Genomic DNA, 13893 nt, shown 5'->3' with positions numbered 1-13893 from the left:
GAGACAAGCATATGCTACTGGCAGGATCAACCAGGTAGCTGGCGGCTTTCGACTCTCCACTCGCCAAAAGCACGCCATGGTGACCAGGCGCCCAGCCCAAAGGCTCGCCTGGCTCCCACACAGCGTTTGTGGGCCCCAGCCTGCCCAAGTAGGGCAGCAGGAGTCACTCTCCTGAGGCAAGCATGCACCCAGGCAGAGGAGAGTCCCCACACGCGTCCAAATTCGGACGGACAGGACCCCACGCACACCATGTAAACACACCTTTTGGCACGGACTTCACACAACACAAACCACCACAAGGAGGGGCCTCGCGTTGTCGTGTATGCTCCGTTTGGCAACCTGACGATGCTGAAAGCTCACAAACACAGGGGCTTCCCACAAGGCCAGCCACTTTGAGGCAGCTGTAAGCGCACCACACACACCCTACGTGGGGGTGGGAGGGAAGGAGCAGGGGTCGACCCCACATGCCTGCAAACCTCTAGAGCGGCCTTACAATGCTCGCTACTCTCTGGACCGGCAAAGGCAATTGAAACCAACCCTAATTCTTGCACAGTTGGCAGCTTTCCTTGGCACAAGACCGAACAGCGCAGCGAACCCGTGCAGCACCAACCCAAGGGGACAGCCTTCCCCACACACTCTGGAGGAGAAGAGGCTCCTCGGGCTGAGTCACACAGCTCAAGATACTCGCTCATTCACGGAAACCTTGGGAAACAACACCTGCTGACACACACCACTTATGCATCGCATGAAGATTGCCATTGTCCATACACTTGTGCAGGTGCGATGGAAATATTTTCTCGTTTTGGTGCATGCTATATTTTTACAGACAGCTACCGACAAACGGTAGAAATTGGCGGGGATAGGCCTCAGACATTACCCAAAGCTCCGGGAACGTGAGCGATGCAAGACGAATGGGCATTTTAAAGCAGATCTATGGCAGTTAAATTTCGATTTAAAGCTTTCGTGACTGCAGGGATTCATCTTCTTGGTTCTTGCAGCAGCAGCAGCAACTGCAGCAGCAGCAGAAACTGCAGCAGCAGCAGCAACTGCTGCAGCAGCAGTAACTGCAGCTCCCTTTGATGCTGTTAATCCTGCATAATGCTCATGCATATGCAGTACTAATCACATTCCTGCATTTCCCATAAATATGCTAAATTCATCTTCTTGTTTCTTTCGGTAAAGTCACGTAGAAGGGAAGTAATAAAATAATAAAAATAAAACATAATAAAACAATTTTATTTTTATTATTTTATTACTTCCCTTCTACGTGACTTTACCGAAAGAAACAAGAAGATGAATCCCTGCAGTCACGAAAGCTTTAAATCGAAATTTATGCTAAATTCCTTTTGATATGCAAATTCCTTTGTCAATGCGCCCAGCTTATATATATGCTCCAAGCTCGTGTGCTGTTTCATTCAGACTCTGTCGCCTCGACGGACCTGGTTTTCACCTGAGGACGGCTGCTTGCGTTGTGGCCGAAACGTCGTGAGAATTGTTTTATTATGTTTTATTTTTATTATTTTATTACTTCCCTTCTACGTGACTTTACCGAAAGAACCAAGAAGACAGATCTATGGCAGTTACTGACAGTGCCTGGCGTGGGTTACTTGTCTCCGTTGTCGAGAGGGGAAGACGACCCATGTATATGTAAAGGGCGATTTTTTAGCAACCGTTAAGGCTGTCTTTCCCCTTCACTTGTATCGAGAGGGAAGCGAAGAACATGTATGGCGTGTACGTTTTTTTACGAATTTTCAAGAGCAATCTAACGACATGAATTGCGAATACGTTTTTTGAACAATTTTATTCCTTTCCCAAAACATCGAGTGTTAGTGTATAAAACCGCTAGAGAAAATAAATTGGCAGGCGAAACTTAAAAAGGAGAGACCCATGAACAGCATGGCCAGGCGGCTCACGTCGACGTTTTCCCCCGAGCAAAGTCCGCCGAGACCCCCTGTATCCCACGGGGATGTACTGGCGTGCGCTTAAAGGTTGATGCCGCTCTGTTACTTGGGAAACGAACCACAAGCCAAATCCAGCTAATTTGTGAATGACTTAGCTCTCCTGCTTTCTCGAGAACGTGCTTTTTTCGTCGGATGAAACTTCCACAGGCTTTTCCAGCAGATTTGCACGTGCACTCAAAAAAGTCAAAATTTTTACACATAGACCCCATCAAACGGGAGAAATTGGCCGGGATTGCTCTCATGTGCGTTACGGGGCATCGTTTCTGTCGCGCCGAATTCCATCGAGCTGGGAAATCGCTCATTTTTGTGTCGCCAAATATCGTACGAACGCCGTGAAACTTCCACAGGCTTTTCCAGCAGATTTGCACGTGCACTCAAAAAAGTCAAAATTTTTACACATAGACCCCATCAAACGGGAGAAATTGGCCGGGATTGCTCTCATGTGCGTTACGGGGCATCGTTTCTGTCGCGCCGAATTCCATCGAGCTGGGAAATCGCTCATTTTTGTGTCGCCAAATATCGTACGAACGCCGTGAAACTTCCACAGGCTTTTCCAGCAGATTTGCACGTGCACTCAAAAAAGTCAAAATTTTTACACATAGACCCCATCAAACGGGAGAAATTGGCCGGGATTGCTCTCATGTGTGTCACGGGGCATCGTTTCTCTCGCACCGAATTCCCTCGGGCTGGCAAAATGCTCTTTTGCTTTGCTCCCCCCCCCCCCCCGACAGACGCGTATATTAAAATAGCATAGAAATTGCAGGTTTAAAAAATGTCACTTTGTCAGACACCCACCGACCTAGGGGCGGCTCACCTAACCGTATTTTTCCGGCCGAGTCCTCCCGGTACCTCACTGGGATGTGTCGGCGTGCTCTTTTAGGACAAGGAAGCTGCTGTTTTAGCAGCGTCGGAATAAGATGCTCGAAAAGAAGTCACACGAGTGTGTTCGGTCCTTTTAGGAGCCGTGGTACCCATGGCTGGCACCAGGACAAAGCCTTGTCTCAAGGGCTGACTTTCAGTAGATCGCAGCGAGGAAGCTGCTCTGCTACTTACTTGCCCTCCAATGGAGAATTTAAAGTGTACTCATTCCAATTACAGGGCCTCGAAAGAGTCCTGTATTGTTATTTTTCGTCTCTACCTCCCCGAGTCGGGAGTGGGTAATTTGCACGCCTGCTGCCTTCCTTGGATGTGGTAGCCGTTTCTCAGGCTCCCTCTCCAGAATCGAACCCTGATTCCCCATTACCCGTGGTCACCATGGTAGGCACGGAGCCTGCCATCGTAAGTTGATAGGGCAGACATTCGAAAGATACGTCGCCAGCACCAGGGCCGTGCGATCTGCCCACGTGGTTATCCAGAGTCACCAAAGCGTCCGGGCAAGCCCGGATTGGTTTTGGTCTAATAAGTGCACGCATCCCCGGAGGTCAGCGCTCGTCAGCATGTATTAGCTCTAGAATTACCACAGTTATCCAAGCAACGGTCGAGCGATCAAAGGAACCATAACTGATTTAATGAGCCATTCGCAGTTTCACTGTAACATCCGTTTGCACGCAGACATGCATGGCTTAATCGTTGAGACAAGCATATGCTACTGGCAGGATCAACCAGGTAGCTGGCGGCTTTCGACTCTCCACTCGCCAAAAGCACGCCATGGTGACCAGGCGCCCAGCCCAAAGGCTCGCCTGGCTCCCACACAGCGTTTGTGGGCCCCAGCCTGCCCAAGTAGGGCAGGCAGGAGTCACTCTCCTGAGGCAAGCATGCACCCAGGCAGAGGAGAGTCCCCACACGCGTCCAAATTCGGACGGACAGGACCCCCACGCACACCATGTAAACACACCTTTTGGCACGGACTTCACACAACACAAACCACCACAAGGAGGGGCCTCGCGTTGTCGTGTATGCTCCGTTTGGCAACCTGACGATGCTGAAAGCTCACAAAACACAGGGCTTCCCACAAGGCCAGCCACTTTGAGGCAGCTGTAAGCGCACCACACACACCCTACGTGGGGTGGGAGGGAAGGAGCAGGGGTCGACCCCACATGCCTGCAAACCTCTAGAGCGGCCTTACAATGCTCGCTACTCTCTGGACCGGCAAAGGCAATTGAAACCAACCCTAATTCTTGCACAGTTGGCAGCTTTCCTTGGCACAAGACCGAACAGCGCAGCGAACCCGTGCAGCACCAACCCAAGGGGACAGCCTTCCCCACACACTCTGGAGGAGAAGAGGCTCCTCGGGCTGAGTCACACAGCTCAAGATACTCGCTCATTCACGGAAACCTTGGGAAACAACACCTGCTGACACACACCACTTATGCATCGCATGAAGATTGCCATTGTCCATACACTTGTGCAGGTGCGATGGAAATATTTTCTCGTTTTGGTGCATGCTATATTTTTACAGACAGCTACCGACAAACGGTAGAAATTGGCGGGGATAGGCCTCAGACATTACCCAAAGCTCCGGGAACGTGAGCGATGCAAGACGAATGGGCATTTTAAAGCAGATCTATGGCAGTTAAATTTCGATTTAAAGCTTTCGTGACTGCAGGGATTCATCTTCTTGGTTCTTGCAGCAGCAGCAGCAACTGCAGCAGCAGCAGAAACTGCAGCAGCAGCAGCAACTGCTGCAGCAGCAGTAACTGCAGCTCCCTTTGATGCTGTTAATCCTGCATAATGCTCATGCATATGCAGTACTAATCACATTCCTGCATTTCCCATAAATATGCTAAATTCATCTTCTTGTTTCTTTCGGTAAAGTCACGTAGAAGGGAAGTAATAAAATAATAAAAATAAAACATAATAAAACAATTTTATTTTTATTATTTTATTACTTCCCTTCTACGTGACTTTACCGAAAGAAACAAGAAGATGAATCCCTGCAGTCACGAAAGCTTTAAATCGAAATTTATGCTAAATTCCTTTTGATATGCAAATTCCTTTGTCAATGCGCCCAGCTTATATATATGCTCCAAGCTCGTGTGCTGTTTCATTCAGACTCTGTCGCCTCGACGGACCTGGTTTTCACCTGAGGACGGCTGCTTGCGTTGTGGCCGAAACGTCGTGAGAATTGTTTTATTATGTTTTATTTTTATTATTTTATTACTTCCCTTCTACGTGACTTTACCGAAAGAACCAAGAAGACAGATCTATGGCAGTTACTGACAGTGCCTGGCGTGGGTTACTTGTCTCCGTTGTCGAGAGGGGAAGACGACCCATGTATATGTAAAGGGCGATTTTTTAGCAACCGTTAAGGCTGTCTTTCCCCTTCACTTGTATCGAGAGGGAAGCGAAGAACATGTATGGCGTGTACGTTTTTTTACGAATTTTCAAGAGCAATCTAACGACATGAATTGCGAATACGTTTTTTGAACAATTTTATTCCTTTCCCAAAACATCGAGTGTTAGTGTATAAAACCGCTAGAGAAAATAAATTGGCAGGCGAAACTTAAAAAGGAGAGACCCATGAACAGCATGGCCAGGCGGCTCACGTCGACGTTTTCCCCCGAGCAAAGTCCGCCGAGACCCCCTGTATCCCACGGGGATGTACTGGCGTGCGCTTAAAGGTTGATGCCGCTCTGTTACTTGGGAAACGAACCACAAGCCAAATCCAGCTAATTTGTGAATGACTTAGCTCTCCTGCTTTCTCGAGAACGTGCTTTTTTCGTCGGATGAAACTTCCACAGGCTTTTCCAGCAGATTTGCACGTGCACTCAAAAAAGTCAAAATTTTTACACATAGACCCCATCAAACGGGAGAAATTGGCCGGGATTGCTCTCATGTGCGTTACGGGGCATCGTTTCTGTCGCGCCGAATTCCATCGAGCTGGGAAATCGCTCATTTTTGTGTCGCCAAATATCGTACGAACGCCGTGAAACTTCCACAGGCTTTTCCAGCAGATTTGCACGTGCACTCAAAAAAGTCAAAATTTTTACACATAGACCCCATCAAACGGGAGAAATTGGCCGGGATTGCTCTCATGTGCGTTACGGGGCATCGTTTCTGTCGCGCCGAATTCCATCGAGCTGGGAAATCGCTCATTTTTGTGTCGCCAAATATCGTACGAACGCCGTGAAACTTCCACAGGCTTTTCCAGCAGATTTGCACGTGCACTCAAAAAAGTCAAAATTTTTACACATAGACCCCATCAAACGGGAGAAATTGGCCGGGATTGCTCTCATGTGTGTCACGGGGCATCGTTTCTCTCGCACCGAATTCCCTCGGGCTGGCAAAATGCTCTTTTGCTTTGCTCCCCCCCCCCCCCCGACAGACGCGTATATTAAAATAGCATAGAAATTGCAGGTTTAAAAAATGTCACTTTGTCAGACACCCACCGACCTAGGGGCGGCTCACCTAACCGTATTTTTCCGGCCGAGTCCTCCCGGTACCTCACTGGGATGTGTCGGCGTGCTCTTTTAGGACAAGGAAGCTGCTGTTTTAGCAGCGTCGGAATAAGATGCTCGAAAAGAAGTCACACGAGTGTGTTCGGTCCTTTTAGGAGCCGTGGTACCCATGGCTGGCACCAGGACAAAGCCTTGTCTCAAGGGCTGACTTTCAGTAGATCGCAGCGAGGAAGCTGCTCTGCTACTTACTTGCCCTCCAATGGAGAATTTAAAGTGTACTCATTCCAATTACAGGGCCTCGAAAGAGTCCTGTATTGTTATTTTTCGTCTCTACCTCCCCGAGTCGGGAGTGGGTAATTTGCACGCCTGCTGCCTTCCTTGGATGTGGTAGCCGTTTCTCAGGCTCCCTCTCCAGAATCGAACCCTGATTCCCCATTACCCGTGGTCACCATGGTAGGCACGGAGCCTGCCATCGTAAGTTGATAGGGCAGACATTCGAAAGATACGTCGCCAGCACCAGGGCCGTGCGATCTGCCCACGTGGTTATCCAGAGTCACCAAAGCGTCCGGGCAAGCCCGGATTGGTTTTGGTCTAATAAGTGCACGCATCCCCGGAGGTCAGCGCTCGTCAGCATGTATTAGCTCTAGAATTACCACAGTTATCCAAGCAACGGTCGAGCGATCAAAGGAACCATAACTGATTTAATGAGCCATTCGCAGTTTCACTGTAACATCCGTTTGCACGCAGACATGCATGGCTTAATCGTTGAGACAAGCATATGCTACTGGCAGGATCAACCAGGTAGCTGGCGGCTTTCGACTCTCCACTCGCCAAAAGCACGCCATGGTGACCAGGCGCCCAGCCCAAAGGCTCGCCTGGCTCCCACACAGCGTTTGTGGGCCCCAGCCTGCCCAAGTAGGGCAGGCAGGAGTCACTCTCCTGAGGCAAGCATGCACCCAGGCAGAGGAGAGTCCCCACACGCGTCCAAATTCGGACGGACAGGACCCCCACGCACACCATGTAAACACACCTTTTGGCACGGACTTCACACAACACAAACCACCACAAGGAGGGGCCTCGCGTTGTCGTGTATGCTCCGTTTGGCAACCTGACGATGCTGAAAGCTCACAAAACACAGGGCTTCCCACAAGGCCAGCCACTTTGAGGCAGCTGTAAGCGCACCACACACACCCTACGTGGGGTGGGAGGGAAGGAGCAGGGGTCGACCCCACATGCCTGCAAACCTCTAGAGCGGCCTTACAATGCTCGCTACTCTCTGGACCGGCAAAGGCAATTGAAACCAACCCTAATTCTTGCACAGTTGGCAGCTTTCCTTGGCACAAGACCGAACAGCGCAGCGAACCCGTGCAGCACCAACCCAAGGGGACAGCCTTCCCCACACACTCTGGAGGAGAAGAGGCTCCTCGGGCTGAGTCACACAGCTCAAGATACTCGCTCATTCACGGAAACCTTGGGAAACAACACCTGCTGACACACACCACTTATGCATCGCATGAAGATTGCCATTGTCCATACACTTGTGCAGGTGCGATGGAAATATTTTCTCGTTTTGGTGCATGCTATATTTTTACAGACAGCTACCGACAAACGGTAGAAATTGGCGGGGATAGGCCTCAGACATTACCCAAAGCTCCGGGAACGTGAGCGATGCAAGACGAATGGGCATTTTAAAGCAGATCTATGGCAGTTAAATTTCGATTTAAAGCTTTCGTGACTGCAGGGATTCATCTTCTTGGTTCTTGCAGCAGCAGCAGCAACTGCAGCAGCAGCAGAAACTGCAGCAGCAGCAGCAACTGCTGCAGCAGCAGTAACTGCAGCTCCCTTTGATGCTGTTAATCCTGCATAATGCTCATGCATATGCAGTACTAATCACATTCCTGCATTTCCCATAAATATGCTAAATTCATCTTCTTGTTTCTTTCGGTAAAGTCACGTAGAAGGGAAGTAATAAAATAATAAAAATAAAACATAATAAAACAATTTTATTTTTATTATTTTATTACTTCCCTTCTACGTGACTTTACCGAAAGAAACAAGAAGATGAATCCCTGCAGTCACGAAAGCTTTAAATCGAAATTTATGCTAAATTCCTTTTGATATGCAAATTCCTTTGTCAATGCGCCCAGCTTATATATATGCTCCAAGCTCGTGTGCTGTTTCATTCAGACTCTGTCGCCTCGACGGACCTGGTTTTCACCTGAGGACGGCTGCTTGCGTTGTGGCCGAAACGTCGTGAGAATTGTTTTATTATGTTTTATTTTTATTATTTTATTACTTCCCTTCTACGTGACTTTACCGAAAGAACCAAGAAGACAGATCTATGGCAGTTACTGACAGTGCCTGGCGTGGGTTACTTGTCTCCGTTGTCGAGAGGGGAAGACGACCCATGTATATGTAAAGGGCGATTTTTTAGCAACCGTTAAGGCTGTCTTTCCCCTTCACTTGTATCGAGAGGGAAGCGAAGAACATGTATGGCGTGTACGTTTTTTTACGAATTTTCAAGAGCAATCTAACGACATGAATTGCGAATACGTTTTTTGAACAATTTTATTCCTTTCCCAAAACATCGAGTGTTAGTGTATAAAACCGCTAGAGAAAATAAATTGGCAGGCGAAACTTAAAAAGGAGAGACCCATGAACAGCATGGCCAGGCGGCTCACGTCGACGTTTTCCCCCGAGCAAAGTCCGCCGAGACCCCCTGTATCCCACGGGGATGTACTGGCGTGCGCTTAAAGGTTGATGCCGCTCTGTTACTTGGGAAACGAACCACAAGCCAAATCCAGCTAATTTGTGAATGACTTAGCTCTCCTGCTTTCTCGAGAACGTGCTTTTTTCGTCGGATGAAACTTCCACAGGCTTTTCCAGCAGATTTGCACGTGCACTCAAAAAAGTCAAAATTTTTACACATAGACCCCATCAAACGGGAGAAATTGGCCGGGATTGCTCTCATGTGCGTTACGGGGCATCGTTTCTGTCGCGCCGAATTCCATCGAGCTGGGAAATCGCTCATTTTTGTGTCGCCAAATATCGTACGAACGCCGTGAAACTTCCACAGGCTTTTCCAGCAGATTTGCACGTGCACTCAAAAAAGTCAAAATTTTTACACATAGACCCCATCAAACGGGAGAAATTGGCCGGGATTGCTCTCATGTGCGTTACGGGGCATCGTTTCTGTCGCGCCGAATTCCATCGAGCTGGGAAATCGCTCATTTTTGTGTCGCCAAATATCGTACGAACGCCGTGAAACTTCCACAGGCTTTTCCAGCAGATTTGCACGTGCACTCAAAAAAGTCAAAATTTTTACACATAGACCCCATCAAACGGGAGAAATTGGCCGGGATTGCTCTCATGTGTGTCACGGGGCATCGTTTCTCTCGCACCGAATTCCCTCGGGCTGGCAAAATGCTCTTTTGCTTTGCTCCCCCCCCCCCCCGACAGACGCGTATATTAAAATAGCATAGAAATTGCAGGTTTAAAAAATGTCACTTTGTCAGACACCCACCGACCTAGGGGCGGCTCACCTAACCGTATTTTTCCGGCCGAGTCCTCCCGGTACCTCACTGGGATGTGTCGGCGTGCTCTTTTAGGACAAGGAAGCTGCTGTTTTAGCAGCGTCGGAATAAGATGCTCGAAAAGAAGTCACACGAGTGTGTTCGGTCCTTTTAGGAGCCGTGGTACCCATGGCTGGCACCAGGACAAAGCCTTGTCTCAAGGGCTGACTTTCAGTAGATCGCAGCGAGGAAGCTGCTCTGCTACTTACTTGCCCTCCAATGGAGAATTTAAAGTGTACTCATTCCAATTACAGGGCCTCGAAAGAGTCCTGTATTGTTATTTTTCGTCTCTACCTCCCCGAGTCGGGAGTGGGTAATTTGCACGCCTGCTGCCTTCCTTGGATGTGGTAGCCGTTTCTCAGGCTCCCTCTCCAGAATCGAACCCTGATTCCCCATTACCCGTGGTCACCATGGTAGGCACGGAGCCTGCCATCGTAAGTTGATAGGGCAGACATTCGAAAGATACGTCGCCAGCACCAGGGCCGTGCGATCTGCCCACGTGGTTATCCAGAGTCACCAAAGCGTCCGGGCAAGCCCGGATTGGTTTTGGTCTAATAAGTGCACGCATCCCCGGAGGTCAGCGCTCGTCAGCATGTATTAGCTCTAGAATTACCACAGTTATCCAAGCAACGGTCGAGCGATCAAAGGAACCATAACTGATTTAATGAGCCATTCGCAGTTTCACTGTAACATCCGTTTGCACGCAGACATGCATGGCTTAATCGTTGAGACAAGCATATGCTACTGGCAGGATCAACCAGGTAGCTGGCGGCTTTCGACTCTCCACTCGCCAAAAGCACGCCATGGTGACCAGGCGCCCAGCCCAAAGGCTCGCCTGGCTCCCACACAGCGTTTGTGGGCCCCAGCCTGCCCAAGTAGGGCAGGCAGGAGTCACTCTCCTGAGGCAAGCATGCACCCAGGCAGAGGAGAGTCCCCACACGCGTCCAAATTCGGACGGACAGGACCCCCACGCACACCATGTAAACACACCTTTTGGCACGGACTTCACACAACACAAACCACCACAAGGAGGGGCCTCGCGTTGTCGTGTATGCTCCGTTTGGCAACCTGACGATGCTGAAAGCTCACAAAACACAGGGCTTCCCACAAGGCCAGCCACTTTGAGGCAGCTGTAAGCGCACCACACACACCCTACGTGGGGTGGGAGGGAAGGAGCAGGGGTCGACCCCACATGCCTGCAAACCTCTAGAGCGGCCTTACAATGCTCGCTACTCTCTGGACCGGCAAAGGCAATTGAAACCAACCCTAATTCTTGCACAGTTGGCAGCTTTCCTTGGCACAAGACCGAACAGCGCAGCGAACCCGTGCAGCACCAACCCAAGGGGACAGCCTTCCCCACACACTCTGGAGGAGAAGAGGCTCCTCGGGCTGAGTCACACAGCTCAAGATACTCGCTCATTCACGGAAACCTTGGGAAACAACACCTGCTGACACACACCACTTATGCATCGCATGAAGATTGCCATTGTCCATACACTTGTGCAGGTGCGATGGAAATATTTTCTCGTTTTGGTGCATGCTATATTTTTACAGACAGCTACCGACAAACGGTAGAAATTGGCGGGGATAGGCCTCAGACATTACCCAAAGCTCCGGGAACGTGAGCGATGCAAGACGAATGGGCATTTTAAAGCAGATCTATGGCAGTTAAATTTCGATTTAAAGCTTTCGTGACTGCAGGGATTCATCTTCTTGGTTCTTGCAGCAGCAGCAGCAACTGCAGCAGCAGCAGAAACTGCAGCAGCAGCAGCAACTGCTGCAGCAGCAGTAACTGCAGCTCCCTTTGATGCTGTTAATCCTGCATAATGCACATGCATATGCAGTACTAATCACATTCCTGCATTTCCCATAAATATGCTAAATTCATCTTCTTGTTTCTTTCGGTAAAGTCACGTAGAAGGGAAGTAATAAAATAATAAAAATAAAACATAATAAAACAATTTTATTTTTATTATTTTATTACTTCCCTTCTACGTGACTTTACCGAAAGAAACAAGAAGATGAATCCCTGCAGTCACGAAAGCTTTAAATCGAAATTTATGCTAAATTCCTTTTGATATGCAAATTCCTTTGTCAATGCGCCCAGCTTATATATATGCTCCAAGCTCGTGTGCTGTTTCATTCAGACTCTGTCGCCTCGACGGACCTGGTTTTCACCTGAGGACGGCTGCTTGCGTTGTGGCCGAAACGTCGTGAGAATTGTTTTATTATGTTTTATTTTTATTATTTTATTACTTCCCTTCTACGTGACTTTACCGAAAGAACCAAGAAGACAGATCTATGGCAGTTACTGACAGTGCCTGGCGTGGGTTACTTGTCTCCGTTGTCGAGAGGGGAAGACGACCCATGTATATGTAAAGGGCGATTTTTTAGCAACCGTTAAGGCTGTCTTTCCCCTTCACTTGTATCGAGAGGGAAGCGAAGAACATGTATGGCGTGTACGTTTTTTTACGAATTTTCAAGAGCAATCTAACGACATGAATTGCGAATACGTTTTTTGAACAATTTTATTCCTTTCCCAAAACATCGAGTGTTAGTGTATAAAACCGCTAGAGAAAATAAATTGGCAGGCGAAACTTAAAAAGGAGAGACCCATGAACAGCATGGCCAGGCGGCTCACGTCGACGTTTTCCCCCGAGCAAAGTCCGCCGAGACCCCCTGTATCCCACGGGGATGTACTGGCGTGCGCTTAAAGGTTGATGCCGCTCTGTTACTTGGGAAACGAACCACAAGCCAAATCCAGCTAATTTGTGAATGACTTAGCTCTCCTGCTTTCTCGAGAACGTGCTTTTTTCGTCGGATGAAACTTCCACAGGCTTTTCCAGCAGATTTGCACGTGCACTCAAAAAAGTCAAAATTTTTACACATAGACCCCATCAAACGGGAGAAATTGGCCGGGATTGCTCTCATGTGCGTTACGGGGCATCGTTTCTGTCGCGCCGAATTCCATCGAGCTGGGAAATCGCTCATTTTTGTGTCGCCAAATATCGTACGAACGCCGTGAAACTTCCACAGGCTTTTCCAGCAGATTTGCACGTGCACTCAAAAAAGTCAAAATTTTTACACATAGACCCCATCAAACGGGAGAAATTGGCCGGGATTGCTCTCATGTGCGTTACGGGGCATCGTTTCTGTCGCGCCGAATTCCATCGAGCTGGGAAATCGCTCATTTTTGTGTCGCCAAATATCGTACGAACGCCGTGAAACTTCCACAGGCTTTTCCAGCAGATTTGCACGTGCACTCAAAAAAGTCAAAATTTTTACACATAGACCCCATCAAACGGGAGAAATTGGCCGGGATTGCTCTCATGTGTGTCACGGGGCATCGTTTCTCTCGCACCGAATTCCCTCGGGCTGGCAAAATGCTCTTTTGCTTTGCTCCCCCCCCCCCCCGACAGACGCGTATATTAAAATAGCATAGAAATTGCAGGTTTAAAAAATGTCACTTTGTCAGACACCCACCGACCTAGGGGCGGCTCACCTAACCGTATTTTTCCGGCCGAGTCCTCCCGGTACCTCACTGGGATGTGTCGGCGTGCTCTTTTAGGACAAGGAAGCTGCTGTTTTAGCAGCGTCGGAATAAGATGCTCGAAAAGAAGTCACACGAGTGTGTTCGGTCCTTTTAGGAGCCGTGGTACCCATGGCTGGCACCAGGACAAAGCCTTGTCTCAAGGGCTGACTTTCAGTAGATCGCAGCGAGGAAGCTGCTCTGCTACTTACTTGCCCTCCAATGGAGAATTTAAAGTGTACTCATTCCAATTACAGGGCCTCGAAAGAGTCCTGTATTGTTATTTTTCGTCTCTACCTCCCCGAGTCGGGAGTGGGTAATTTGCACGCCTGCTGCCTTCCTTGGATGTGGTAGCCGTTTCTCAGGCTCCCTCTCCAGAATCGAACCCTGATTCCCCATTACCCGTGGTCACCATGGTAGGCACGGAGCCTGCCATCGTAAGTTGATAGGGCAGACATTCGAAAGATACGTCGCCAGCACCAGGGCCGTGCGAT

Source organism: Callorhinchus milii, unplaced genomic scaffold (assembly GCF_018977255.1).
Source record: "Callorhinchus milii isolate IMCB2004 unplaced genomic scaffold, IMCB_Cmil_1.0 Scaffold174, whole genome shotgun sequence".
Taxonomy (NCBI): domain Eukaryota; kingdom Metazoa; phylum Chordata; class Chondrichthyes; order Chimaeriformes; family Callorhinchidae; genus Callorhinchus; species Callorhinchus milii.
The sequence above is the reverse complement of the archived record's forward strand: the minus strand, read 5'-3'. Positions refer to the sequence as shown.